General features: G+C 40.3%; 1 long non-coding RNA gene across 1 annotated transcript; it reads right to left on the bottom strand.

Moving 5' to 3' along the window:
* Positions 1-25,647, bottom strand: LOC140712677 (uncharacterized). The gene is made up of 4 exons (XR_012094392.1): positions 25,583-25,647; positions 24,417-24,456; positions 5,707-5,862; positions 1-4,729 (listed from the first exon to the last, which is right to left on the bottom strand). It is a non-coding gene; the product is annotated as an uncharacterized lncRNA (long non-coding RNA).
* Between the last annotated feature and the right edge of the window lie 1,199 nt (positions 25,648-26,846).

The following is a 26,846-nucleotide window of genomic DNA, read 5'->3' as shown; positions in this document are numbered from 1 at the left end:
TAAAAGAAAAGACATTTATTTGGGAATAAAGTATTACAATTGAAATGCATGTGCCATGCATGGTAAACTATGTGCATATTCAGAGAGGTAAAGGAAGACAAATTTTTTAAAGGAAAAAATGAGGAGGATTACATACGTGCTTTGAAATGATTATCCTTGAATGCAAGGATCAATGACAAGGGTGGTACCAGCCCAAGGTCAAACAGGCAGTTGCTGGGCACATGTCCTCGCAGAAGTGTTTTTGTGTTTGTGAGGCTGCAATGGCCTTTGTGCAAGACTGTAGTTTTTGTAGAGTCTTTTTCGTTATATATGTACAAGCATGAGCACCTTCTCTTCATGGCCTTCCTCAGCATTATTTGTCAGGATTTTCTTAACATTAGTGACTTCATTTTGATTCTGACAACTTTCACACTTCTCACTTCAGGAAATATAATGTTTTCAATACAGTCATTTTCTACCAAGCAATGCCAATGTTACCAAATGGGTTCAAGAAAAAAACGATGAGAAAAAAGTTTCTCAATATCTTATTATTTTGAGACTGAACATGTTCTTCTGGACAAAGGGACTCACATTTTGCTTATCAAAGCCTTGTGTTTCCCTTTTCCTTTAACAGATATTTTCACATTATTGTCAAGGTCTCTTCACTGTCCCTTTATCATTGAAAGTTGCTGTCTCTCCATATGTAAGGTACACGGATGTGCTTTGGTGAAGGAATAGGCCAAGGCGGACATTCAGGCCAGAGTGACTCAGTGAGTTTAGGGTGCAGGCGCATACTTCACTTGTTAGATACCTGTTTGTGGAAGCTCATACTTGGCTCTATGCCACTATTATCTGCAGAAGGTATAACTGCCCTGCTGATACTGTGCAGGCTCTTGGGTATGGCTTGACATGGCTCTTGTGCAGGCACTGGTGCCCGGAGAAAGAGAGAGAGAGAGAGAACCAAAGCTGTCCATCTTGCAGGCAGGCAGTGGGGAGCCAGGAACTGGCTTGTGCACAGAGAGAGAGAGAGAGAATTAAGTTGTTGACCCCGAAGGGAGAGCCAGGGTCACCGCTGTGTGTGGGAGCAGCAGGCTCATGTAGCCGAAACAGAGCAGAGAGTGAGAGACAGCTGCTTGTAAGAGAACTGCTAATAAAAGAGCTGTTTTGGTCCCAGCTACTTGGGAGGCTGAGGCAGGAGAATGGCGTGAACCCAGGAGGCAGAGCTTGCAGTGAGCAGAGATCCGGCCACTGCACTCCAGCCTGGGCGACAAAGTGAGACTCTGTCTCAAAAAAAAAAAAAAAAAAAAAAAAAAAAATGAGCTGTTTTGAGTAAGCTGCTGATGAGAGAGCTGCTGACTAAAACTACATTTCACCTGCTTACGGCCCCCCAAGTGTTCTTTCAGCAATCTGCTCATCCACCCACTCTCCTCGGACCTCGGCAGGGGCTGGAACCTGACCCCAAGCATGACATTTGGTATAGTTGTGGACCTGACACCATATGTACCTGTCTTCATATCCAGAAGGACAGAGATCATTAGGGTCCAGATACCACTCACTTTGTTGGACTTATTGTTCACTTTTTGAATTGGGACAGGTGGCAAGTGTCGCTAAGAGTCTCTAAGACTCTATCTCTACATTCATAATTGTGGTGCTTTTACAAACAGCAAGACCCCTGTGTATTTAGCAGAGCACACACTCTTCCCCTGACACACATAAGACACAAAGAGCACCACTGAATGGATAACAAGGCGTACGGTATCATTAGTGCAGAGCTACCTCATCACTGTGTTGTAATTAACCCTCTAATTACTTTCAGCTGCTACTAATGAACTTCAGTCGTGGCCAGAAACACACCGTTTGGTAAATGTACTGAAAACTGCATTCACTCACATTTTCAGGTCAGTGGAAAGGGTATGTTAACAGGCTTTTTGATAGTAAAAGTCATGGTCACTTTTCCTAGGGATTCAGTCAATCATGCTGATCTTCCAGCAGACTCATCATCCTTATTCCGTGCTTTGGCTTTAGCTTTTCCATGAGTTTTCTCTGTTCAGGGCTGAGGGATTCCCAGTCTGTACCCTAGATGCAGTGTCAATCTAATTTCATGCAGTTCACAAAAATCAGGCGGAGTAAGTTTTAGCTGAAAGTACAATTTTTCTCCCTGGTGAGCATCTTCAGTTCACACATTCAGAGTGATTGTATAGGTTCTTTACAGACTTGCTAAAGCTTACAGAGAACTAGGAACAGTCTTTGCTGTACCAAAAGTATTTCCTTTTATTTCATTCCTCAGGTGTTCACTGAGCATTTACTATTAATTTATGCTTCCATCAAATCACACGACTGCAGAACAGTTTTCAGTGGTGGTCTATGGCCTGTAGAATAAAATTCAAACTTCTCGGCCTAATGTTCCAGGCCCTGCTACACTTACTGTTACCCCTCCTCCCCAATTTCCACCAACACACACACATGCAGACAGACACACACACACACACATCCACACACACTCCATATATGAATGCACTTCCTTCCTTTGGACTTTGCTTATTCTGTGGCAACTGCCCAGAATACTCCTCCCATCCTTATATATATGAACTCCCACCATCCTTCAAAGACACATTTTACATGGACTCTGTAGTGTGCTGGTAAATATTTCCCTACCAATTCTCCAGAAAACAAGCAAGCTGATTTGTATTATAGCATTTGTTGATTCTCATAAAGTAAATACTGACGCTATATTCATTTTCAATCAAGGTGATATAACTGAACATAGAGTTAGGAAGACATGAGCAGTAGCCACCATGAGAAAGTATTTCTATCCTCAGATACAATAAAATTAATCTCAAGAGCACAAGTAATAATAAATTAGTAAATAAGAAATAATGAGTTGAATATTTATTACCTTTATCTGTAACATAGTTTACTTAATTGTGCTTATTTAATTTGATTCTTAATGATGGCTGTATTTAACAACTGGCTTATCCTGAAAATATGACAGCTGGCTCTTGAAAGCTGGTACAGGCCAGCTCCAGTAACCCACTGCATGGATCCTACGTTTACTTCCCCAGCTCACAAAAATCTCCCTCTCTATCTGCTTTCCCTCTATGTTACTGTTTCGACAATTTATTCAAACAAATACTAAGTGCCTACGAGGTGTCAGGCATTCTAGCTCAGAGGTGTCAGGTAAAAACCTCATAAGGAAACAAAAACAATTTCAGATGGGATAAGATCCATGAATAAAGGGTAGAAGCAAGACAAGAGTGACTGAGTGGTGAGGAGTACCACTTCCAGGGAGGAGGGAAACTAGCAGATGAGCGAAAACAGGGAGAGGAGGTCGAGGAGTAAGGGCTTAGTTTTAGAGAGGTTCAGTTTCAGATGCCTAGTAGCCATCTGAGGAGCAAGGTGCATTTGGACAATTTCTATACAGACTCTAAGCTCAGGGTAGAGTCAGGGCTGAGGATATAGCTATGGATGTCGTCAGCATAAAGCTGGTATTGAAAGTCACAGAGGGACTAAGATCACACAATGAAGGAGTCAACATGGAGAAGCAAAGAAGGCGGAGCCTTGAGATATTCCAACAGTTGAAAACCAAGCAAAGAGATTAACCTGCTTTCTGTAAACCTTTCGTGTGTGTGTCTTCTTTCTTCAGCTAAGCTGTGGGCTCCTTGAAGACAGGAGTCATGTATCCCCCAGCATCTGTCACATAGTAGTTACCACACTTACCTTTGTGGGGTTTTAAAGGGGGAAAACAGCCACAGAAGAGTGACTAGAACTCTTCATAAAAAGGAGAAAAGGAACTGAGAACATCAGCATTTTTTGTTGCATACAAATCACAGTATTTCCAGGTATTCAAATTATCGCCAGCAATATTCCTATGCAATAAGACTACAGGAACATCTGTGTTTGCACTGGATTTCATATTTAATAAAGCTCTTTTCCCTATTCAACAGTCCACTTGGTAGGCAGAGTAAGTATTATCACTATCATTCTATGGCAAAGAAAGCAAGTTCACAGAAGGCAGAGACCAGCTGGAGGGCAGAGACCAGATGAAGGCCATGTCTGGTGCAAAACCAAGGATAGAACTCAGATTTTCTGTCTCCCTGAAGTTCAGGGTTCTGGGGAGATCTTAGTTGAATGGTTGATTCCTCAACGGAACCCCAGGACCCAAGAAAGCATCAAGTTGAAAGTATCTTTAGGAGCACAGAGCAAAAACTCACCTAGAGAACAAATAGCACTTAAGCCTAGGAAGGAAAAAAGCAGTCTTGGGACCAAAGTCGGAAGTAAAGAGGTTTGTGTTAGCATTATTCAGAAAAGATATTCCTTATCTTGACCCAAGGTGTCGTTTCACTTTACTAGGTTGGGAATTTATCTTTTAAATAATAGACTCCGGGATTCCGGAGAAAAGAACATTTCCTTCATCTGTAAACACAACCAAACTTCCTTTCTTTTTAAAATGACTGAAATGCAGGCTCTGAGTACCAATAAGGAAATTAATGTAATTCGCTTATGCAGCCTTTTCTACAAGGACAAACATAGAATGCATATTTTGTTATTCCCTCTAACCCATAGTCTCTCCAGATACTTCAAAAGCTAAAAGCAGATTGATCTTTGATGTACTTATCTGGCATTAGCTGCTTTTCCATCTTCGCCTTTGCATAGAATATATTTCTTACACAGCTGACGAACTTGCAAGTGCCTCTTGGCCCTTTGAATCAAGTCCTTCAAATCTCAGCATTCCATTTTCAGCTATTTATTCCTGCAACAGAAAGAGCACTTATCTACCTAGAAACCACAATTTGAAATGTTCTGCACGTAGACTGGTTTGACCATTTTAAGAAAGAACTGTCTGGGGTTGTTTTGTTTTTAAATCAGCAAGTCAGTCTCAATCCGCAAGTCACTTCTGGAGATAAACCTCTCAATCCACATATTTCACAGACACCAAGAAGGGGAAGGAAATCTTGGCAGGCAGCAGGGAGCTGCTAGATGGGCAGAAAGCGGACTGGTTGATGAATGAGAGTTCGTGTGAGCCTAGGAGAGCTTTGAGGGAAGTAGAGAACCAGAGTATGGGGAGATAGGAAGTTGTGCTCAGTTGGGAAGATGATGCAGCCTCAAACATTAGAGAAAGAAAATTTCAGGAGAAAATGGGGGTGTGACCTGAGAGGAGGTAGCTAAGATAGAATGGAGTTGAAAGTTATGAATTAAGGAAGTCATGTAACAAGTTGAAAAGATGGAGAATACTGTCCTGTCATCTTGGAGGGACTCATGGAGCTATCCTTCCACCTGTGGAGGGGAGTCCCTCCACAGACGCAAAGCTCTGTCAACATGACAGCTCCATTTACTGGTGTGTAGCCTTAAATCAGTAAATAAAACTCACAACGCTAATCCCACAGTTTTAATCCATTCTGATTGCTATAACAAAATCTCATCAACCGAGTGGCTTATATATAACAGAAATTTATTTCCCACAGTCTGGAGGCTGGGAAGTCTAAGTTCAGGGCACTAGCAGGTTCCGTGTCTGGTAAGGGCCCGTTTCCTCAGAGATGGCACCTTCTTGCTGTGCTCTTACATGGTGGAAGGAACTAACTAGCTCAGCTCTCTGGGGTCTCTTATGAGGGCACTAGTCCCAGCCATGAGGGCTCTTTCCTCTTGAAGGCCCCGCCTCCTAATACTATCATCTTGGGGGTTAGGATTTCCACATATGAATTTTGGGGTGACCCATTCAGATCACAGTACCCATCAAAGTGCCTCAGCAGTTGCAGTCCTTTTGGCAGCAGTCTGGGGTGAGCCTCTAGGTAGATGCCAAGGTCAGGTAGATTCTTGGTAAAATGACCCAAAGCTACAGAGTTCATGTTCGTGTGCCATCAAAACACCTCCACCACATGGTGAGTCCTGTAAGAATATCAAGGGTGCTAGATGAATGTCTTAGTATCTGTGAGGGCGCCGACAAAACTTATTTCAACCTTTGAGTATGAACGGAACAATCTGAGAGTGAGAAGAAAGGTCAAATATGAAGAGAATATAATCTTGCTGAACACATTATGGTTCACCCAAAGGACACAATATTTTTTTTTTTTTTTTTTTTAGACAGAGTCTCACTCTGTTGCCCAGGCTGGAGTGCAGTGGCATGATCTCGGCTCACTGCAACCTCCACCTCCAGGCTTCAAGCAATTCTCCTGCCTCAGCCTCCCAAGTAGCTGGAACTGCAGGCACACACCACCATGCCTGGCTAATTTTTTTTCTTATTTTTAGTAGAGGCAGCGTTTCACCACGTTCTCAACTCCTGTTCCTCAAATGGCTGTTCTCAAACTCCTGACCTCAAATGATCCACCCACCTCAGCCTCCCAAAGTGCTGGGATTAGGCATGAGCCACCACGCCCAGCCAGGACACAACTCTTTATATGCACAATCACAGGCTGAATAAGGCTTATATGCTCTGAAATGCAATCTCCTGTCTCAAAACGTAGACCTGATATTGGGATATGAAGAACTGTACAGGGTACTAGATGTTACTGAACCAAACTTGGATCTACTCTCCCAGCATGCAGAAAAAGGCAAACCCTGACAGTGGGATTTACAGTGAGAGAGAATGAGGCATTTTTTGCAGGGCACCAAGCAAGGAGGACAGGCAGCTAATACTTCAGACCTGAACTCCCTGATGGCTTACAAGCAAGGATTTTCAAAGGCAGCAGTGAGGAGTCTTCTGAAGTGAGTTAGGGTCTAAGGAATTTCTGAAACTTCCTTATCCATTTTCTGGTTCCAGTCTGTCTGAGGTCTCTGTGACAGCGGTTAGCATTTTCCGTCAGGTGGGGGTCCTGGCTTTTGAAAAACAACTCAAGGACATTTGTCAAAATGTTATCTTTAGTTTCTCCAGGGAACCAAACATCTTGTGACCCTGGCATACTTGGGTGGCTATTGTTTAAGTCATTATTATCTTCTTGTTTAACAGGTTATTCATTCACTCCCCTACTTGCTGGTTGTGGGGCTGAGTGCCTGGAATTTCTTTTGAAGAACTCAAAATCTTTTATTTCTATGCTGAAGGGATAGGGGAGCCCAGCAGGCCCCTAAGAGGGGGTCCCTGCTCTGTCTCAGAGAGAAAGGAAGAGGAAGCCTGACTCAGTCTGAGGATCACGGGCTCTTTTTCTGAGGAAATGAATAGCTGCTGAGTAGTAAATTGGATGAAGGAGGGTGGAGAATATTTCGGGCAAAGGGCAAAGCACATGCAAAGGCCCTGAGGTGAGAGGGGAGAAAAAAAATAAGTTGAAGAAATTTAAAATGTCTGATTTGGCTGGAATCAAATGAGGAAGATTTAGAGTGACTAAAGAGATAGGTAATAATCTCAGTATCAGCTAGGGCATCTTTGGCTGCAGGTAAGAAAAGAGCCTCAGTCACCTTAGCAGAAGTTCAGAGGTAGCAGCAGGCAGAGGCAGGAATGAGCTTCTCTTCTGATATCTCCTGCTTAGGAATGACAAGCATTTGCCAGCAACACCTCTGCAACATATGTGTGCATGCACACACACACACGTGCGCACACAGTGTAACCTCCTGACAGGTTCTTCCTGACTGCTGCACAAGCAACATCAATTAACAGAGACCATGGCATTTCAGTAAAGAAAGTAACTGATGCGAGGCCAGCCATGCTAAGCGGGAGACAGAGTTATCACTCAAGTCAATCTCCTTGAAGGCTCACAGATTAGGAGTTTTTCAAAGATAGTTTGGTGGGCAGGGACTGGGATATGGGGAGTGCTGATTGGTTGGATCTGAGTTGAGTAATTTCTGGGTGAGGCCACAAGAGCAATTGGCAGGTCCAGGTGGAGCCACTGGTCCTCAGACAGGCAAAACACCTGAAAAGATATCTCAAAAGGCCAATCTTAGATTCTACAATTGTGATGTTCTTTGCGGGAGTAACTGGGGAGCTGCATATCTTGTGACCCCCTGGAATAATGGCTGGTAATCATTTACCTCTACTTAGCAGAATTCAGGCGCCTCTATCCTCCTAGCCTGGTGCTGTCTTATTAGCTTTACAAAGGTGGCTGAATTTTGGGGAAAGGCTATTATCATTTAAACTGTAAACTAAATGTCTCCCAAAGTTAGCTTGGCCTAAGCCCAGAAATAACTAAAGGCATTTTGAAGGCTAAAGGCAAGAGGCAGGGTTGGCTAGATCAGATCTCCCCTACTGACACAATTTTCTCACTGTGAAAATTTTTGCAAAGGGCATGTCAACAGCAGATCTCTTTCCGTGTGACTTAACAGAACTGTGTCACATGCTCACCCCTAGACCATTCCCTGCCAAGGGAACAGAAATCACTATCATTCATTCTGTGGGACCAGAAGAATATGCCACCCCGAAATCCCAAAATATGCCCCTTTGGTGTCAGGATTATTTTGAGCTGACTATTTTGAGACACAGCAGACACAGGAGAAGCGCCTTGAACGGAGTACACTGCCCTTTTGTAAAGGGAAATGTACTTTATGTACTTTGTAAGGGTAACTTTCTCTCTATGCCAGGAGAGAAGGAAGACTCTAAATAACAAGAGACTTATCAAGGGAGGAGGCACCAAGTAAAATCTGCATAACAAACCCTTCCTCTCATTTACTGTACTTTTCCTGATCACCCTCATGACTTTGTTTTTAGCTGCAGATAGTATTTAAACCTGAATTCTAAGTCAGCTCTCTGAGAGTTACTCATTTCCCTGGGTATCTCCCATGTATATATGGGATATATATGTTAATACACTTCTCTTTGTTTTTCTCTTGTTAATCTGACTTCTGTTAAAGAGGCTCCAGTTTAGAACTTAGAAGGGTAGAGGAAAAACTATTTTTTCTTCCCCTGTATTTGAATCAGGCCTTACCTCGGACCTATGGGTAGAGTCACCTTCCTGGAAACCAGGTGGAGAACTGGTGGACACTGAACAAAACCGTGGTTCTGCTAGCAAGAAGTAATGGAGAAATGAATGTCCTCGAATCATCTGGCAGAATTTTCCATAACTTGTAGGCTATAACAAAAACTTGATCTTTAAGATACAGCTGTTTGTATGAGGTATATCTCTCTCTGGGAAAGAGTCCAGTTAGTTGGCCATGAGGTTTAATTTTGTTTTAAAAACAGATGAGTCTGTTCTGACTTGGAGGAATTATGTTTCTGGACAATTCTGGCAAAATGAGGAAAAGCCTTAATTCTGTGTTTCCCAAAATTTCTTTTAGTAGGCACCAACCCTACTACATAGTAAGTTATTATTTTTTTTTTAAAGTTTAGAAATCTGAGTTTATAAAATAATAAACCACAAAATGTATTAATCTTCAGTGTAGAGCTTATTGAATTTTTCCACATGTAAATGCTTATGTAGCCACTACCCAGGTCAGTATATAAAACATTTAACCACTACCCAGATCAATATATAAAACATTTAACCACTACCCAGATCAAGATATAAAACATTTGTTCCCTTCTGAGGTTATAGAAAAAAATAAAGAAAAAGAAAAAAGATATAAAGCATTTCTATGCTTCCTCCTTGTGCATGTAAAAAAAAAAAAACTAAAGAAAAACATTTCTAGCACATTTCCCTGTTAACTCCCACCCTAAAATAGTAACTATTATTCTGGCTTTTATAGTCATTCATTAATTTTGCCTCTTACTGTTTTGTGTTAGGTTTGCATCACTCAACAAAGTGTGTGTGAAATTCATCCAAGTTGTTGTGTATGGTAGTCCTTTCTTTTTCATCACTGAATGGCATTTTGTTAGATGAATGTATGTGTGTATATATGTGAATATGTATATATACATGAAAAAGTGTGCATTGATATGTGTGTAAATACACATACATGCACACACACACAGTTTCCCTTTCCTGATAATAAACATTTATATTGTTTTCAGTTTGGGAAAATTACGAATAAAGCTACTGTTAACATCCTTGTGTATGTCTTTTTGTTGTTGGAAAAAGAGTATCCTGATCCAGACCCCAAGTTCAGGTTCTTAGATCTTGCACAAAAAGGAATTTGCGGGGAGTCACAGAGCACAGTGAGAGCAGCAGGTTTATTGGAAACTACTCCATTACAGAGCAAGGCGTCTTTAGAAGGCAGGAAGAAAAATGCTCCATCCTTTGTTAGTGTCTCTACTTTTAAAACACTCTTAGGAGTTAATTAAACATGGAATGTGCAGATGTGCTCACTAAAGGTAGGGGCTATTGGTGCTATAATGACCATTAATCTTTAACCTAAGCCTGCTCATTAATTTTATTTTTAAGTAAAGTGGGCTGCACACTTAGGACATCTGGGCATCTGTAGGCTTGGCAGGAAATGTTCTGTATGGCCATAAATATTTTGTAATTATAACTGGTGGTCAGCTTAGAATGTGGCTGTTTTCAGATTCTAAGCGTTAACTTTATAGGTGTCTTGAGAGTGCCTAGCTATTTACTTCAAGATGGAGTCACTCTAGTCCATGTTTTATCAAACTAGAGGTTTGGCCAACCAAGGTTCCTCTAGCATTTTGAGGAACATATGTACTCATTTCTCTTGGTTATTAGGTATTAAAAATATGATAGAAATGTTTTTCAAATGGTTTATCCACTTATACTTGCTCCAGGAATGTATGAGGGTTCTGGTTGCTCTTATGTTCACTAACACTTGAAATTGTTAGTCTTTTTAGCTTTAGTTATTGAGGTGGACATGTAGTTGGAAAACTATGGACATGTAGTTGGAAATATTGTTGTGGTTTTAATTTGCATTTTTCTGAGAAGTCATGAGGCTGAACCTCTTTTCATAGGTTTATTGGCTATTTGGATATCTTCTTTTGGGAAGAGCTTATATGTCTCTACCCATTGGTTATATTGAATTGTCTTTTCCTTATTGATTTGTAGGAGTTCTTTATGTATTCTGGATATGATTCTTTTCTTGAATATAATTATTATAAATATTTTCTCCAAGTAAATGGCTGCCTTTTCACTTTTTAAATGGTATTGTTTAAGGAACAGAGTTCTCAATTTTAAGGAAGTTTTATCGCTAAACCTTCCCTTTTATGATTAGGATTCTCTGTGTATTATTTAAGAAAGCTTTGCCTACCCCAAGGTCATGAAGATATTTTTTTCTAAAATTTGTATTGTTTTCCCTTTAGCATTTAGAACTATGATTCATATGAAATTAATTTTGTGGACACTGTGAAGAATAGCCCAAGGTTTTTTTTTAAAATATAGAAATATGCATTTGTTCAGTAATATTTATTTAAAGGAACATCCTTTCTCCCTATAATTGCAGTAGTTTTATATAAATAAAGTGACTGTATAAGTGTAGATCTGTTTCTGGGCTCTCCATTCCATTCCATTGGTCTATTTGTCTTTTCTTGCACCAACACAAACTTTTAATTATTATAGCTTTATAGTGAGGTTTTAGTTAAATCCTTGAACTTTATTTTTTTTAATCCAAAGTATTCTTGGCAATTCTAGATCCCTGAATATAAATATTTTAAAATCAACTTTTTAATCTCCAATGAAAAACCTACTTGAAGTTTGATTGAGATTGTGCTGAATATGTAGATTAATTTGCACATAATTATGTCACAAAAATATTGAATCTTCCAGATTGTGAACGTATCTTTCCACCGATTTAGGAGTAGAGATTTCTCTCAATATTGTTCAATAATTTTCAGCGTAGAGGTATTGCACATCTTTTGTCAGATTTACTCTTCAGTTTTTTTAATACTATTTTAACTGATTTTTTAAACTGATTTTTTAATACTATTTTACTGATTTTAACTGATTTAATACTATTTTAACTGATTCAATGACCATTGAATCATTTTAGTTCTAATAATTTGTAGAAGTTTATTTTGTTTTTTTTTCTATAAACAGTGACTTTATCTATGAATATTTCTTTTGGATCTTTTTTTTTTTTTTTTTTTTTTGAGACGGAGTCTCGCTCTGTCGCCCAGGCTGGAGTGCTGTGGCCGGATCTCAGCTCACTGCAAGCTCCGCCTCCCGGGTTCACGCCATTCTCCTGCCTCAGCCTCCCGAGTAGCTGGGACTACAGGCGCCCGCCACCTCGCCCGGCTAGTTTTTTGTATTTTTTAGTAGAGACGGGGTTTCACCGTGTTAGCCAGGATGGTCTCGATCTCCTGACCTCGTGATCCACCCGTCTCGGCCTCCCAAAGTGCTGGGATTATACCTTGTGTTTATTCCCCTTGCCTGATAGCAGTGGCTAGAATCCCCAGGTCAATGCTGAATAGATAAACTTTTTCCCCATTTCTCATTGTGAAGGTGCACTTTTGCATTCTGAGCGAGAGGAATGTTTAAGAGGAACGCATGGTTTTCTGAGACAGAAATTGGAAGCTGTTGCAAGGTTGGAAAAGGTTCATGTTGGTTTGGGATTAATACTGCATGGAGCTTCAGTGATGACTGGATCAAGAATGAGAAGCAGCTCTGGAGCTTATTTTGAAAGCCTGTGTCTCTTCTGAAAGAAATTTTGATGTTTTTAGGCCTCATATGAGTTATAAAGTGCAACTGTGGATGTGTTGAGGAATGGTAAAAGACTGTTCAGTAAAGAGATTGACCAAAAAGGAACTAAGACTTCTGCAGAATGTAAATGAAAGAGGAAACCCAGGAGATAATTTTATTAAAAAAAGTAAAAACCTCAGAGAAAAAAAGCATCAGAAAAAAAAAAGTCACCAGTCAACATTACAAGAGACCCATAAAGGCACATATCATCACTTTACAGATTTTTCTCAGAATGTTTCAAATACACACACACACACACACACACAAACCCCACAAATAGTGACAGTGACTTTTAAATATATTATAGCTCAAAGAACAAACCAAGTCAGAGGTGGAACTGTTTGAGATAACACAGATAACACACATATACATGCATTGAGAAAAGCATGTATAATGAAGAACAGCCTCCAGAAGTATCTGATCCTCCTTTCCTGCACTGTGTGTAACTAGTAATGATGGTATCTGTAATAAGTATCTATTCTTCCCATCTTGTAAGATGAGGAAGGAAGGTCCTAATGGAGGGACTGCTGTAGCCCTGTTAAATCTCCATAACCCATCTCCTAACTATGTTAAATCTCAATAACCTATCTCAAAACTATGTTAAATTTCAATAACCTATCTCCTAACTATGTTAAATTTCAATAACCCATCTCCTAACTATGTTAAATTTCAATAACCCATCTCCTAACTAAATGTGAGCCTGTCCTGTCAGCCAAATCAACACTTCCCACCCTTAAGGGACATTTATGACTTGTCACTTGATTACAGTGACCATGTATGTCCAGGTCTGTGAAAGCACAGCTGGGGAGAGTGATATAAATGCCAATTTCTTCTATCTTCAGTTGATTACAAGTCCTGAAATGTGACACAACTGTTAAAACTTTAAGGCTTTAGAAAGTAAAATGAAAATTTAAAGTAAAATTAACTTTAATAATATATTTCATTTTACCCAACCTATCCAAAACATTATCATTTTAACATGTAATTAACATGAGGTATTTTTACATTCTTTTTTTCTCATATTAAGTCATCAAAGTCCAGTATTTTACACTTTACCACATCTCAATTCAAACAAGCCTCATTCTAATCACTCAATAGCCACATATAACCAGTAGCTACTGCCAGGACACAGAACCTACTACCCCAAAATATGGCACCTTGGCATCCTGAGAATTTTAAGCTAAAGGAAACTGAGAAAACCACAGAAGAGAAGGTCTCTTTGACCTTCCCGCCATCCTCTCCTGAGGCAGGCCTTAGAAACTGGATTTCCCTTGCCCATTCTCCCATGAAGCAAGCCGTATGTGACTTTTCCCTGAAAACAGGTCATAAATTCTCATTCTAGAGGGTTCCTCCTCATACTAGGAAGAAAGGAACGTCCTCACCTCTGAAGACATAGAGACAAAACAATTGGAGACAAGCAGGCCTTGCTGAGTTATCCCTAGTTTATCGTCATTAGATTGTATCTCTTTTTGTCCAATCACGTTTCTCTACAACTATCCTCCTCTTCATCAGACTTAGCTTACAATGCATGCAGGTTTCCCTGTTTCATTGCATCCACATTTCCTTATGAAGGCTCCCATATCATGTAAAATTTCTCAAATACATATAATATGGTTTGGCTGTGTCCCCATTGAAATCTCAACTTGAATTATATCTCCCAGAATTCCCACGTGTTGTGGGAGGGACGCAGGGGAAGGTAATTGAATCACAGGGGCTGGTCTTTCCTGTGCTATTCTCGTGATAGTGACTAAATCTCAGGAGATCTAATGGGTTTATCAGGGGTTTCCACTTTTGCTTCTTCCTCATTTTGCTCTCTTGCTGCCACCACCTAAGAAGTGCCTTTCACCTTCTGCCATGATTATGAGACCTCCCCAGCCATGTGGAAGTATAAGTCAAATTAAACCTCCTTTCTTCCCAGTCTTGGGTATGTCTTTATCGGCAGCGTGAAAATGAACTAATACAGTAAATTGGTACCAGTAGAGTGGGGTGTTGCTGAAAAGATACCTGAAAATGTGGAAGCAACTTTGGAAGTGAGTAACAGGCAGAGGTTGGAACAGTTTGGAGGGCTCAGAAGAAGACAGGATAATGTGGGAAAGTTTGGAACCTCCTAAAGATTTGTTGAATGGCTTTGACCAAAATGCTGATAGTGATATGGACAATACAATTCAAGCTGAGGTGGTTTCAGATGGAGATGAGGAACTTGTTGGGAACTGGAGCAAAGGTCACTCTTAATTATGTTTTACCAAAAAGGCTGGCAGCATTTTGCCCCTGCCCTAGAAATTTATGAAACTTTGAACTTGAGAGAGATGATTTAGAGTATCTGGAGAAAGAAATTTCTAAGCAGCAAAGCATTCAAGAGGTAACTTGGGTGCTGTTAAAGGCATTCGGTTTTATAAGGGAAGCAGAGCATAAAACTTTGGAAAATTTACAGCCTGACTATGTGATAGAAAATAAGTACCCATTTTCTGGGGAGAAATTCAAGCCAGCTGCAGACATTTGCATAAGTAGTAAGGAGCTTAGTGTTAATCCCAAAGACCATGGGGAAAATGTCTCCAGGCCATGTCAAAGAACTTCCCAGCAGCCCCTCCCATCACAGGCCCAGAGGCCCAGGAGGAAAACGTGGCTTTGTGGGCTGGGTCTAGGATCCCCATACTGTGTGCAGCCTAGGGACTTGGTGCCCTGTGTCCCAGCCACTCCAGCTGTGGCTGAAAGGGGCCAACATAGAGCTCTGGCTGTGGCTGCAGAGGGTGGAAGTCCCAAACTTGTCAGCTTCCATTTGGTCTTGAGCCTGCAGGTGCACAGAAGTCAAGAACTGAGGTTTGGGAACATACACCTAGATTTCAGAATATATATGGAAATGCCTGGATGCCTAGGCAAAAGTTTACTGCAGGGGCGGGGCTCTCATGGAAAACTTCTGCTAGGGCAGTGTGGAAGGGAAATGTGGGATGGGACCCCCCACACAGAATCCCTACTGGGGCACTGCCTAGTGGAACTGTGAGAAGAGGGCCACCATCCTCCAGACCCCAGAATGATAGATCCACCGACAACTTCCACCATGTATCTGGAGAAGCTGCAGACACTCAGTGCCAGCCTGTGAAAGCAGCCAGAAGGGAGGCTGTACCCTGCAAAGCCATGGGGTGGAGCTGCCCAAGACCATGTGAACCCACCTCTTGCATCAGCATGACCTGGATGTGAGACCTAGAGTCAAAGGAGATCATTCTGGAGCTTTAAGATTTGACTGCTCTGCTGGATTTCGGACTCACATGGGCCCTGCAACCCTTTAATTTTGGCAAAATTTTTCCCATTTGGAATGGCTGCCTTTACCCAATATCTATAACCCCATTTTATCTAGGAAGTAGCTAGCTTGCTTTTCAGTTTGCAGGCTCATAGGTGGAAGGGACTTGCCTTGTCTCAGATGAGACTTTGGACTGTAGACTTTTGGGTTAGTGCTAAAATGAGTTAAGACTTTGGGGGATTGTTGAAAAGGCATGATTGTTTTTGAAATGTGAAGACATGAGATTTGGAGGGATCGGGGTGGAATAATATGGTTTGGCTGTGTCCCCACTGAAATCTCAACTTGAATTGTATCTCCCAGAATTCTCACATATTGTAGGAGGGACTCAGGGGGAGGTAATTGAATCATGGGGGCTGGTCCTTCTATTGCTATTCTCATGATAGTGAATAAGTGTCCAGAGATCTGATGGGTTTATCAGGGGTTTCTGCTTTTGCTTCTTCCTCATGTTTTCTCTCTTGCTGCTGCCATGTAAGAAGCTTCTTCATTATGTTTTCTCTCTTGCTGCTGCCGTTTGCTGCAAAAATGAGGAAGAAGCTGCTGCCATGTAAGAAGTGCCTTTTGCCCTCTGCATGATTATGAGACCTCCCCAGTCATGTGGAACTGGAAGTCCGATTAAACCTCCTTTTCTTCCCAGTCTCGGATATGTCTTTATTGGCAGCATAAAAACAGACTAATAAAACATGTATCTGCTCTTCTCCTGTTAATGTGTTTGCCAGCTCTATTTCCAGACCCAGCCAGGGACCCAAAGAGGGTCGCGGAAAACCTTTCTCCCTTACATTCCTGTATTGAATAGTGTAGCTTCTAGGCTTGATTAGATTCAGGATAAACATTTTTGGCAAGAACATTTCATAGACAAAGTTGTATGCTTCATTAGGAGGCCCAAGATGTCATGTGACACCAGTTAGTGATCTGAGATTAAGGGAGTAAGCATGAGTTTCCTTCATTACAAAAGTATAGTTTTGCTTTTACATTTGTCAAAAATCTATAAGCTGAGACTTTGGCACCATGAAAATATCGTTTTTTGCAACCAACTTTCAGTTACTGATTTTAACAACCATTGATAATGCATGCCTAGATCCATTATTATATTAAACGTTGGAAAATAGTGACTCTCTAATTCCATTAGTCCTTCTACATTCATCAATTAGTATCCTTCTGTAAAAAAGAGCTTTATATTGTGTGAGCTGGCAACCTGAAGGGAGGAGACAAGAACTTTGTCTATCCCTTCCCTCCCCTTTTTGAGGATCACTATGGCTTGTGGACTTCAATTTACTTGGTTTGTTATTATTTCACTTGATGTTTAAATTATTAAAAATGTTTTGGCCTCTTCAAGCTCATTCCTATAAAACAACTTTTTTTTTTTTTGCTTCTTTGGATACTTTCCTAAAAAATAATACTTCATAATCTGTTTTAAAGTAAAATAACAGTAACATTTCAGAACAACAAGAAATGTTCTCTGTTTAATTTATTCTCTGGAAAATAAAATAATAAAAATAAGTAAAAGATTTCAGAATAAGAATATTCCACATTTCATAACAGATAGTTACACTACAGTGGTTTTTAAATGTTCATTTCTTAGAACAATATTGGCAAGATTTTTGTCTTTGCCAAAAAGCAAAATGTATTTTAACTTCCTCTGTCTAAATAACAGGATGGTTATTTATTTTAAAAATGAAACAGCCAATGCTGCAGCAATAATAGACTGCTCCTGCCAATCTTCCACTCTCCAATAAATGTGTCCCCCAACAGGAGTTCCATCAACTGTTGTAAAAAAGATTATAATCTGTCAGTCATAAATGCACTCATAGCATTGTATTTTGTTTCTTTATGACCAATTTTCCACCTTTTCCTCAAACTCATACCTTCTCCCACACTAATAAATTAAGAAATTTATTCTATTTTGTTTTAAAAGAAAAAAAGCAGAAGGTATAAAAATTATCTTTCCTTAAAAAAAAAAAAAAAAAAGCCAAGCTTTTCCCTCTTAGCATCTGGGATCATCTTTTACTTTCCCAGAGACACCAGATGAGCATGTTTGGGATGCTGCACATTCATTCATGCCTCTATTGTGTTTGTTTTCTCTGCTCAGTGAAGCCTGTGAGCATGGTGAAGCCATGATGGATGTGTCCCTCCCTGGGCTGGTGCTCGCTGTGCCAGCTTGCACAACAAAGCAATCCAGGTCAGCAGTGACACACTGGACACATCCCTCCACTGACCTCACAGCCATTTGGTTGTGTGGCTGCATCTTGTTCAGTAGGAGTCTTGGGTTTTCTCTGTAGCATCAGTTGACACTGTCCAAGATTTCTGCAGATGCAGACCAAGTTTGGTGCTCCCAGAATGTAGGATGGGCAGGTGGTATATACTGACTTTCAGGAAAGACAAATCTAAGCTTCTCCTCTGTTTGCCCACAATACTAATCAAAAGTTGATGTTGAGCACAACTGTAGACTTTATCTTTCCCACTCTATTTAAAACAGAGCAGGATGAAATTTCTCAATCAAGTGCTATTCACTAAAAATATAATGTGAGTCACAAATGCAAGCCACACAGGATAATTGAAATTTTTCTAGTAGCTGTATTTAAAAAGTGAAAAGAAACAGGAGAAATTAAGTGTAATGATATAGTTTCATCAATCAAATATACGAAAGATTATTTCCATATGTAATCAAAATAAAAAATCATGAATGGGATATTTTACATTCTTTTTTAATGCTATTGAATTCTGGTGTGTATTTTATACTTAGAGCACATCTCACTTTGGACAAGTCCCATTTCAAGTGCTTGGTGGCTCTGTGTGGCTAGTGGCTGCTGCACTGAACAGCACAGGTCTAGATTGTGGGTCAAAGTAATCATATTTTCCTCTGTAGAGGAAGTAGTTGTATATTCTTATTTGTTTTACCTGATGACAGTTTATTCACCAGATACAACTTGTTGTTATATACCACTAACAAGTGGTCAGAAGTCTGAGAAACACAGGGATACTAGAACTTGCTAATATTTGAAGAATCCTACTGTCTCACCACACTTTTAGTCAGTGGCCACCTTTGTTTAAAGTGCTGATTGGACAGTAGGGTGACTATAGTTAACATTAATACCTTATACATTTCAAAGTAGCTAGAAGGGAATAAATCAAATGCTCCTAGGATGAAGAAAAGATAAATAGTTAAGGTGATAGATATCCCAATTTCCCCGATTTGATCTTTACACATTATATAAATGTATGAAATATCACATGTATGCCCAAATATGTACATCCATTATGTATCAGTTTTTAAAATGCAGAACTGGCTTGAGTTGATAACTTTTACCCTACAGTGTGTCAGGAGCAATCCCTGAGATTACAGAATTTAGATTAATTATAGCTTTGCTTTGTTTTGAGGATGCTCTCATAAGTAATTTCAATAAATCCAGATTCCTTAGCACATCATCAGACATTGCTGATTCTGCACCATGCAAAGGTATGTGGCCATGGGCTGCTGACACGTTTCCTTCCTTTCAGCTTCCCAGAATGAACAGTTCCTTGAGACACTCAGAGCCAGCCAGTTGGGCTCAAAGACACCTGCTTTCCATGGGAGTTTGCCAAGGAATCAATATGTCAAGGAATCTCCAGTATATTTAATTTACCTGGAGGTCTGTGCAGGGGCAACTAAGAGGCACCATGGAAAGTTTCCAGAGGAAGCATGCGTGAATGGAGTGTATTGATTTGGCCTATGCAGGTATCTGGAATTTGTCTTAGGCAGGCAGTAAAAAGAATTGTGTATTTTATGATTATATTGATAGTGAGGTTTTCCTTGCCATGGCCAGAATATATTTAGAATGTGACTAAGAACATATGCAGAAAATTGAAACTGGACCCCTTCGTTACACCTTATACAAAAATTGGCTCAAGATGAGTTAAAGATTTAAATGTAAGATCTAAAACCATGAAAACCTAGGCAATACCATTCAGGACACAGGCATGGACAGAGACTTCATGACTAAAACACCAAAAGCAATGGCAACAAAAGCCAAAATTGACAAATGGGATCTAATTAAACTAAAAAGCTTCTGCACAGCAAAATAAACTATAATCAGAGTGAGCAGGCAACCTACAGAATGGGAGAAAATTTTTGCAATCTATCCATCTGACAAAGGACTAATGTCCAGAATCTACAAGGAACTTAAACAAATTTATAAGAAAAAACCAACCCCATCAAAAAGTGGGGGGAAGATATGAACAGATACTTTTCAAAAGAAGACGTTTATGCAGCCAACATACATATGAAAAAAAGCTCATCATCACTGGTCATTAGAGAAATACAAATCAAAACCACAATGAGACACTATCTCATGCCAGTTAGAATGGCGATCATTAAAAAGTCGGGAGACAACAGATGCTGGAGAGGATATAGAAAAATAGGAATGCTTTTACACTGTTGGTGGGAGTGTAAATTAATTCAACCATTGTGGAAGACAGTGTGGCAATTCCTCAAGGTTCTAGAACTAGAAATACCATTTGACCCAGCAATCCCATTACTGGGTATATACCCAAAGGATTATAAATCATTCTACGATAAAGACACATGCACATGTATGTTTATTGCAGCACTGTTCAGAATAGCAAAGACTTGGAACCAACCCAAATGCCCATCAATGCTAGACTGGATAAACAAAATGTGACACATATACACCATGGAATACTATGCACCCATAAAAAAGGAAGAGTTCATGTCCTTTGCAGGGACAAGGATGTAGCTGGAAATCATCATTCTCAGCAAACTAACACAGGAACAGAAAACCAAACACTGCATGTTCTCATTCATAAGTGGGAGTTCAACAATGAAAACATATGGGCACAGGGAGGGGAACATCACACACCAGGGCCTGCTGGAGGGTGGAGAATAAGGGGAGGGGAAGCATTAGGAGAAATACCTAATGTAGATAATGGGTTGATGTGTGCAGCAAACTACCATGGCACATGTATGCCTATGTAATAAACCTGCATGTTCTGCACATGTATCCCAGAACTTCAAGTGTAATAATAATAAAGAATATGGCTAAGGATCATGATGTTGTTGGCATGACATAATTGATGAAGGCCTATTTTGATTTTAACAATTGTTTACACCAACATGTTCATAAATTCACTGCCCTGCATTATTAAATATTGCAGGAAGGCCTCCATAGATTAGATATAGCTTGCTTATAAAGACTGGCAGCACCAGATAATTTTCTATAAAAATAAATCTCTGATAACACCTTATCTCCATTTCCCATTAGGTTTGTCTTACACACATCCACATCCACAAAGCTGTTTCCAGAATTAAAGAGCTTGGCTAGTATATCACTGCCTTCCAAAGGATTCAGCAGCCAGAAGAGCGTGCTTTATAGTCATAATAATCACACAAATGGGGCCACCTTGCAGAGTTTCTTTTTCACCTTTTTCTTTATCCCTTGCTGTCTTTATCACAAACCATGGCCTGCTGCTGCACAACAAAGCTGGAGGCTTCATTCTCCCTCTTTTTGAAAGAATCAGACCCAGAGGTCTTCAACTTGTCAAAATTGACTTTGCTGCCCTTTCCCAGTGTTTGGTGTGACACCATTATCTTGAGCACCATTATGTCATAGAGCTATAATACTTGGGGTGTGCAGAAATAACTCTCAGTGTGATGCCTAGGTGGCAATTCACTAGAATGTTCACCTAGGTAATTACCTAGAGGTGGGTGCCAATCCTCCTCTATGATGCTGACAGTCTCGGGGACAGGCATGCTAAAGACTCCTGTAATGTATGCTGCAGTTAAGCAGGCTCTGAAGATACTTGCTAGAGTTCATGTGGAGCTTTTGGCATGCTTCCACAAACTAAAGCCACATCATCATCTCTGAATTTTTCAAGAGGACATATGCTAAGAAGGTGAAAACTGATAGTTGCAAACTTCCAGACTTCTCACTAAAGTCGTATCAGAAAGATCTGACCATAGCTCAACCTTCCCCCTCCAGCAGCAATTTTACTAATACTCTGCGGGTTCAAAGCAACCACTCTTTAAAGCAATAACCCTCAAAATATTCTGTTTATAGTCTGATAATCTCAGTGCAGCTGGGAAACTAAAGCCTCCTGCTTACAGTTGAGTTGGTGAACATAATGTTCACCAAAAGCTCTGTGGGAATGTTTTAAAATGCCAAACTTCACAAATCTCAGGAATGTTATCAGCCACTTGCAGTACTACATTTACTATTAAAGCACGGCAAGTTCCCACTATGGCTTTATAAACATAGAGGAGTCTGCTGACAGATCTTTGCCTGTGTGCAGTAGAGCATAAATATTAGCTTTCCAGCAACACTTGAGAGCAGGGCAGACAAACATGTCCATTAGAGTGAAACAATTTGGCCTTTCCAAGATCAAAATGATGTTTTTGAGTGTTTGCAGAATTACCATTATTAATATGTGAGTGCTCTTCCTCTTATTCCTGAAAGTAATAGAAACTTGTGCTGTGAACATCAGGCATCATCTCTCCAGTCTTTGAACCATTAGTGTAAGCAGGATAGCATTTATTCAATGCCCCACAAACAGGAATCCTTGGGTTCCAGAGGTAAGACTAATTCATGCTGCTTTAGAAAACCAATCCCAAAGAGAATGGAATTGACCATAGTGCTAGTATAAATCACCTACCATGTTGTTTAAATCCAATCACAGCACTATGGCTTCCCTCTTTGAAGCAGGTGAAGATGATAGAAGCCCTAGAAGAAAATAACCCAGGCCATCATGCCTCTTGTGAAAGTTGTCAGAATCAAAACAGGGTCACTTATGTTAAAAACCCTGACAAATAGAACCAGGAAAGGCCATGAAGAGAGAGCTCTCATGCACAAATGACTGATAACAAAAAACCACAACCTTACACAAAGGCCATTGCAGCCTCACATGCAAAAAATACTCCTGCAAGGACATCTCCCTAGAAACTGCCAGCCAACCCGAGTCTGGTGCCACTTTTGTTATTGATCCTTGTAGCCAAGAATAATTATATCAAAACAATTATGTAATCCCCCCAACTTTTTCTTTAAAACCCTTCATCTGCCTTTACCTCCTTGAATATGCACACAGTTTACTATGGCACATATATTCTCATTGCAATGCCCTGTTCTTGCATAAATATCATTTTTCTTTCAGAGAGCCTCTCTCTGTTATTTAGGTTGACACTCCATTGATCATGTAGGCAGGTCATATGGAAATGTCATCGTGGCATTTCTTGCTAGAAACCTCAGCCCTTGGATAACTAGGATGAAATGATCCTTCCATGCAGAGGTGGCCACGCAGGAGCAAAAAAAGCCAGCATGTATGGAATAAGAGGATAGACTCAGACACACAAACATAGAAGCCAGGTAGAATAGAGAGAGAGAGGACAGCATGCTTCACTAGAGACTCACCCTCACTGCACATATATTTGAAAGGTGCATACAAGTCATCTGAGTAATGTCTTTACATTATAGAATACCAGCTGTATTCAGAATCTATACCTTCTTATTGCAGTGCCATAACTTTGTCTACTGATGAAACAACTTATTCTTTTCCTATCACTCGGAAATCCTTCCTCTGTCAGCTAGTATCATCTGACAGCTATAATATTTCAGAACTGTCATGATACCTATATATTTCTGATTTTGAAACATTTTTTAAAGTGGGGAACGTGTCCCATATCCCCCAGAAAACCCAAGGCCTGTGGAAATGTGTTTAGCTTCAGGGAATAAAGATGCAGTCAGGATTACAGATGCTGGCAAAGTTGTGGAGAAAAAGCAGCACTTATACACTGTTGGCAGGAGCATAAATTAGTTCAAACATTGTGAAAATTTTGTGAAAATTTCTCAAAGACCCAAATATAGAAATATCATTTGACCCAGCAATCCCATTACGGGGATTATATATATCCCCCCAATATAAATCATTCTATTATAAAGACACATGCATGCATATGTTCATTACAGCACTATTTACAATAGCAAAGACATGGAATCAACCTGAATGTCAATCAATGATAGAAAGGACAAAGAAAATGTGGTACATATATACCATGGAATATTATGCAGTCATAGAAAAGAATATCAGCTGGGCATGGTGGCTCATGCCTGTAATCCCAGTACTTTTGGAGGTGAGGTTGGTGGATCACCTGAGATCATGAGTTCAAGACTAGCCAGGCCAACATGCTGAAACCCCGTCTCTGCTAAAAATACAAAAAAATTAGCCAGGTGTGGTGGCAGGCGCCTGCAATCCCAGCTACTCGGGTGGCTGAGGCAGGAGAATCACTTGTACCTGGGAGGCGGAGGTTGCAGTGAGCCAAGATTGCGCCATTGCACTGCAGCCTGGGCAGGAAGAGTGAAACTCGGTCTCAAACAAAAACAAACGAAAAAAAAACAAGATCATATCCTTTGCAGGGACATGGATGGAGCTGGAGGCCATTGTCTTTAGCAAACTAATGCAGAAACAGAAACAGAAAACCAAATACTGCATGTTTTCAGTTATAAGTGGGAGCTAAAGGATGAGAACACATAGAAGCCTAGAGGGGAACGACACACACTGGAGCCTATTGGAGAGTGAAGGGTGGGAGGAGGGAGAGGATCAGGAAAAATAACCAATGGATATTAGGCTTAATACCAGGGTGATGAAATAATCTGTATAACAAACCCCCAAAGATACATGTTTACCTATGTAACAGACTTTCATCCTGCACATGTACTCCTGAACCTAAAATAAAAGTAAAAAAAATGCAGTCAGGAGAGTGAGGCTCTAGATATTGACATCCTTCCCGAGACATCAGGTTCAGAGCAATCTCTCACTAAGTAACTGTCTACTATAATGTACTCACCCTAAGACTTTGCATTGTGGTTGTAAGCAGTCTTGAAAATCAGTAGCAATAAATGCATTTAAATATTACTAAAATTTGTCCCCAAGCTCTCCCTCTAACTTCACTTGAACATGAGTGCTGCATAATTTAATAAGAGGTGTGTAGCCTTGTTTCTTGTATACTTTCAGAGTATTTTGGGGGTCCAAAACCAAAGATACTTTATCCTTCAAAAAAAGTGCTCCACATATTCCAATTAATACTCAAGGTCTTTTTCAAATTCTTGGTATTAGCTCCCTGTTAGTCATATTGATAATGTTCCTTGTGTGTTATAATCTTTCGAGTCTTAAATGCTTCTCAGCAGCCATGAACTCTTCAGATTATCTCCATGAGGATTAAACAACAGCAACTACCTGGACAAGAATCACAGAATCCAATGATTTTCTAGTTTGCTCCTACAAATGTCTACAGAAAAGAAAATGTGATGGCCAAGAGTAATGACAGATAGTTGACCACACTCTGAGTTCAGCTGAGAGAATCACTAGAAGAAAGCAATTGTTACAGAAAAAAAAAAAGAAATGGAGGTCATAGTTTAGATATAACCCAAGGCCAATTGCCCATAGCCAGGTCGCCAGAGCTGAAGTCATCCTAATTTTTCAGAAATGCTAGCCCTAATCATAAATGAAACACAAAATATAAGCTTTGTGTTTTTGCCAGCAGGATTCGGTAAAAGTAAACTAATCAGCAAAAGTCAGATCAGCTTAAACAGCTCTACTTGCCCTAAAAGAATGTTAATGTATTAACAGCCAATTACAAAAAAGGTCACGATACTTCCTCCTTAATGCTTCATAAACTGCACAGTAACTGTTGTAAGCAGAGCTTCTTACCTCTTCTGGTTTGAAGCCTGCCAGTTCCTCAGCTGTTCTTTTGAGAGCACAATAAACTCCTACAATTTTTAAATCTGATCTGATTTTTTTTGACAAAACTTTCATTCCTATGTCTTTGAGGAAATGCACCCAAAGCACTCACCACTCCATGTCTCTCTTGAAAGCTAATCTCTGTGGTATTGTCTTTCCACTGTGCCAATCTGAAAGGGTCCAGGGGAGGGAGAAAGTGGAGGCCACTTTTCATGCTGGGATGACGGACAGCTGAGTCATCCTGAATGAGTGCAATCGCATGGGTGTTTATTACTACAAGTTACATGGCGTTTGCCACAGATATAAGTCAGCCCAGAAGCATCCTCATATTTGTCATCCTGTAATAATAATCAGAGTATGAAAGTACAAAAACCATTTGGGGGCGTTGATGATCTCTCAGAAACAGAGCTTTCCCATCGACCATGGCCACATTAATAGAAACATCTCTCCTCTGTATCTTTTTTTTTTTTCTGAAAGAAAGACCCTGAGCCTTGCGAACTACCCCTATCTGCACCAGCAGTGTCCTACCTTCGCAACACTTTGTAAGAGTTCCAGCAAGACATGAGTGAGCCTCCAAGTGATGAGAATTCACCCGATGCTGATTACTATAATGAATCATCTGAGTAGGAAGCACAGATTTTACCTTTGCATGTGCCCTCCCCATTTTATCCTTTACCACCATTAACCTATGATCAGTACACTTTGCAACACTCTGCAACCAGGGATTCCACAGCACGGAAGTGGGTGAGGACGATGGGCTGTGTACACCTTCTCTTGACCACGGGAGCTGGATGAAAACCTCTGGGCCTTGCACTGACCATAAGTCTCTGCAAACTCCTGGTGACCACCTCACATGCCAGGGGTCTGTATAAGATAGTGTCTGGTTTGGATTTCCAAAAGAAAAGGTAGGGTCATATTCAGCTCAATAACAATTTCACACAGGAATTTTCGGTTTCTTAAAATAAATAAATAAAACCTCTCCATCATTACTCTTGGCTACTTCAGCCTCCTTCCGCACAGCTCCTGCATGGTCCCCGCAGCCCATGTTTCCGATGCCTTGTCTGGGGGAACTGCACGAAGCATCTCCCCTACTGTATCTCAAGAGCGCTAGGGGCAGCCCCGTGGCAGTTTGGTGCCGCTAAAAGTTGTATCACAGGTTGACAACAGAGATGCCCTCTCTGTCCTAGGGACTGAGGCTTCTATGGCAGCAAAACAACCACAAAAATATAAAGACATAGCCAGCAGCTCTGTCTCAACCAAATCCTTGGGGCTGTTGGATACATTCTCCCTAAACACCGTACCTTAACATCATCTGCTGTATTTTTAATAATCTGTGTTTCTAACTTCAGTTCTGTTATTGTGAGCATCTAAGCATT

The sequence above is a fragment of the Chlorocebus sabaeus genome, chromosome 1, assembly GCF_047675955.1.
Source record: "Chlorocebus sabaeus isolate Y175 chromosome 1, mChlSab1.0.hap1, whole genome shotgun sequence".
Taxonomy (NCBI): Eukaryota; Metazoa; Chordata; class Mammalia; order Primates; family Cercopithecidae; genus Chlorocebus; species Chlorocebus sabaeus.
This window is presented reverse-complemented; position numbering and strand designations above follow the sequence as displayed.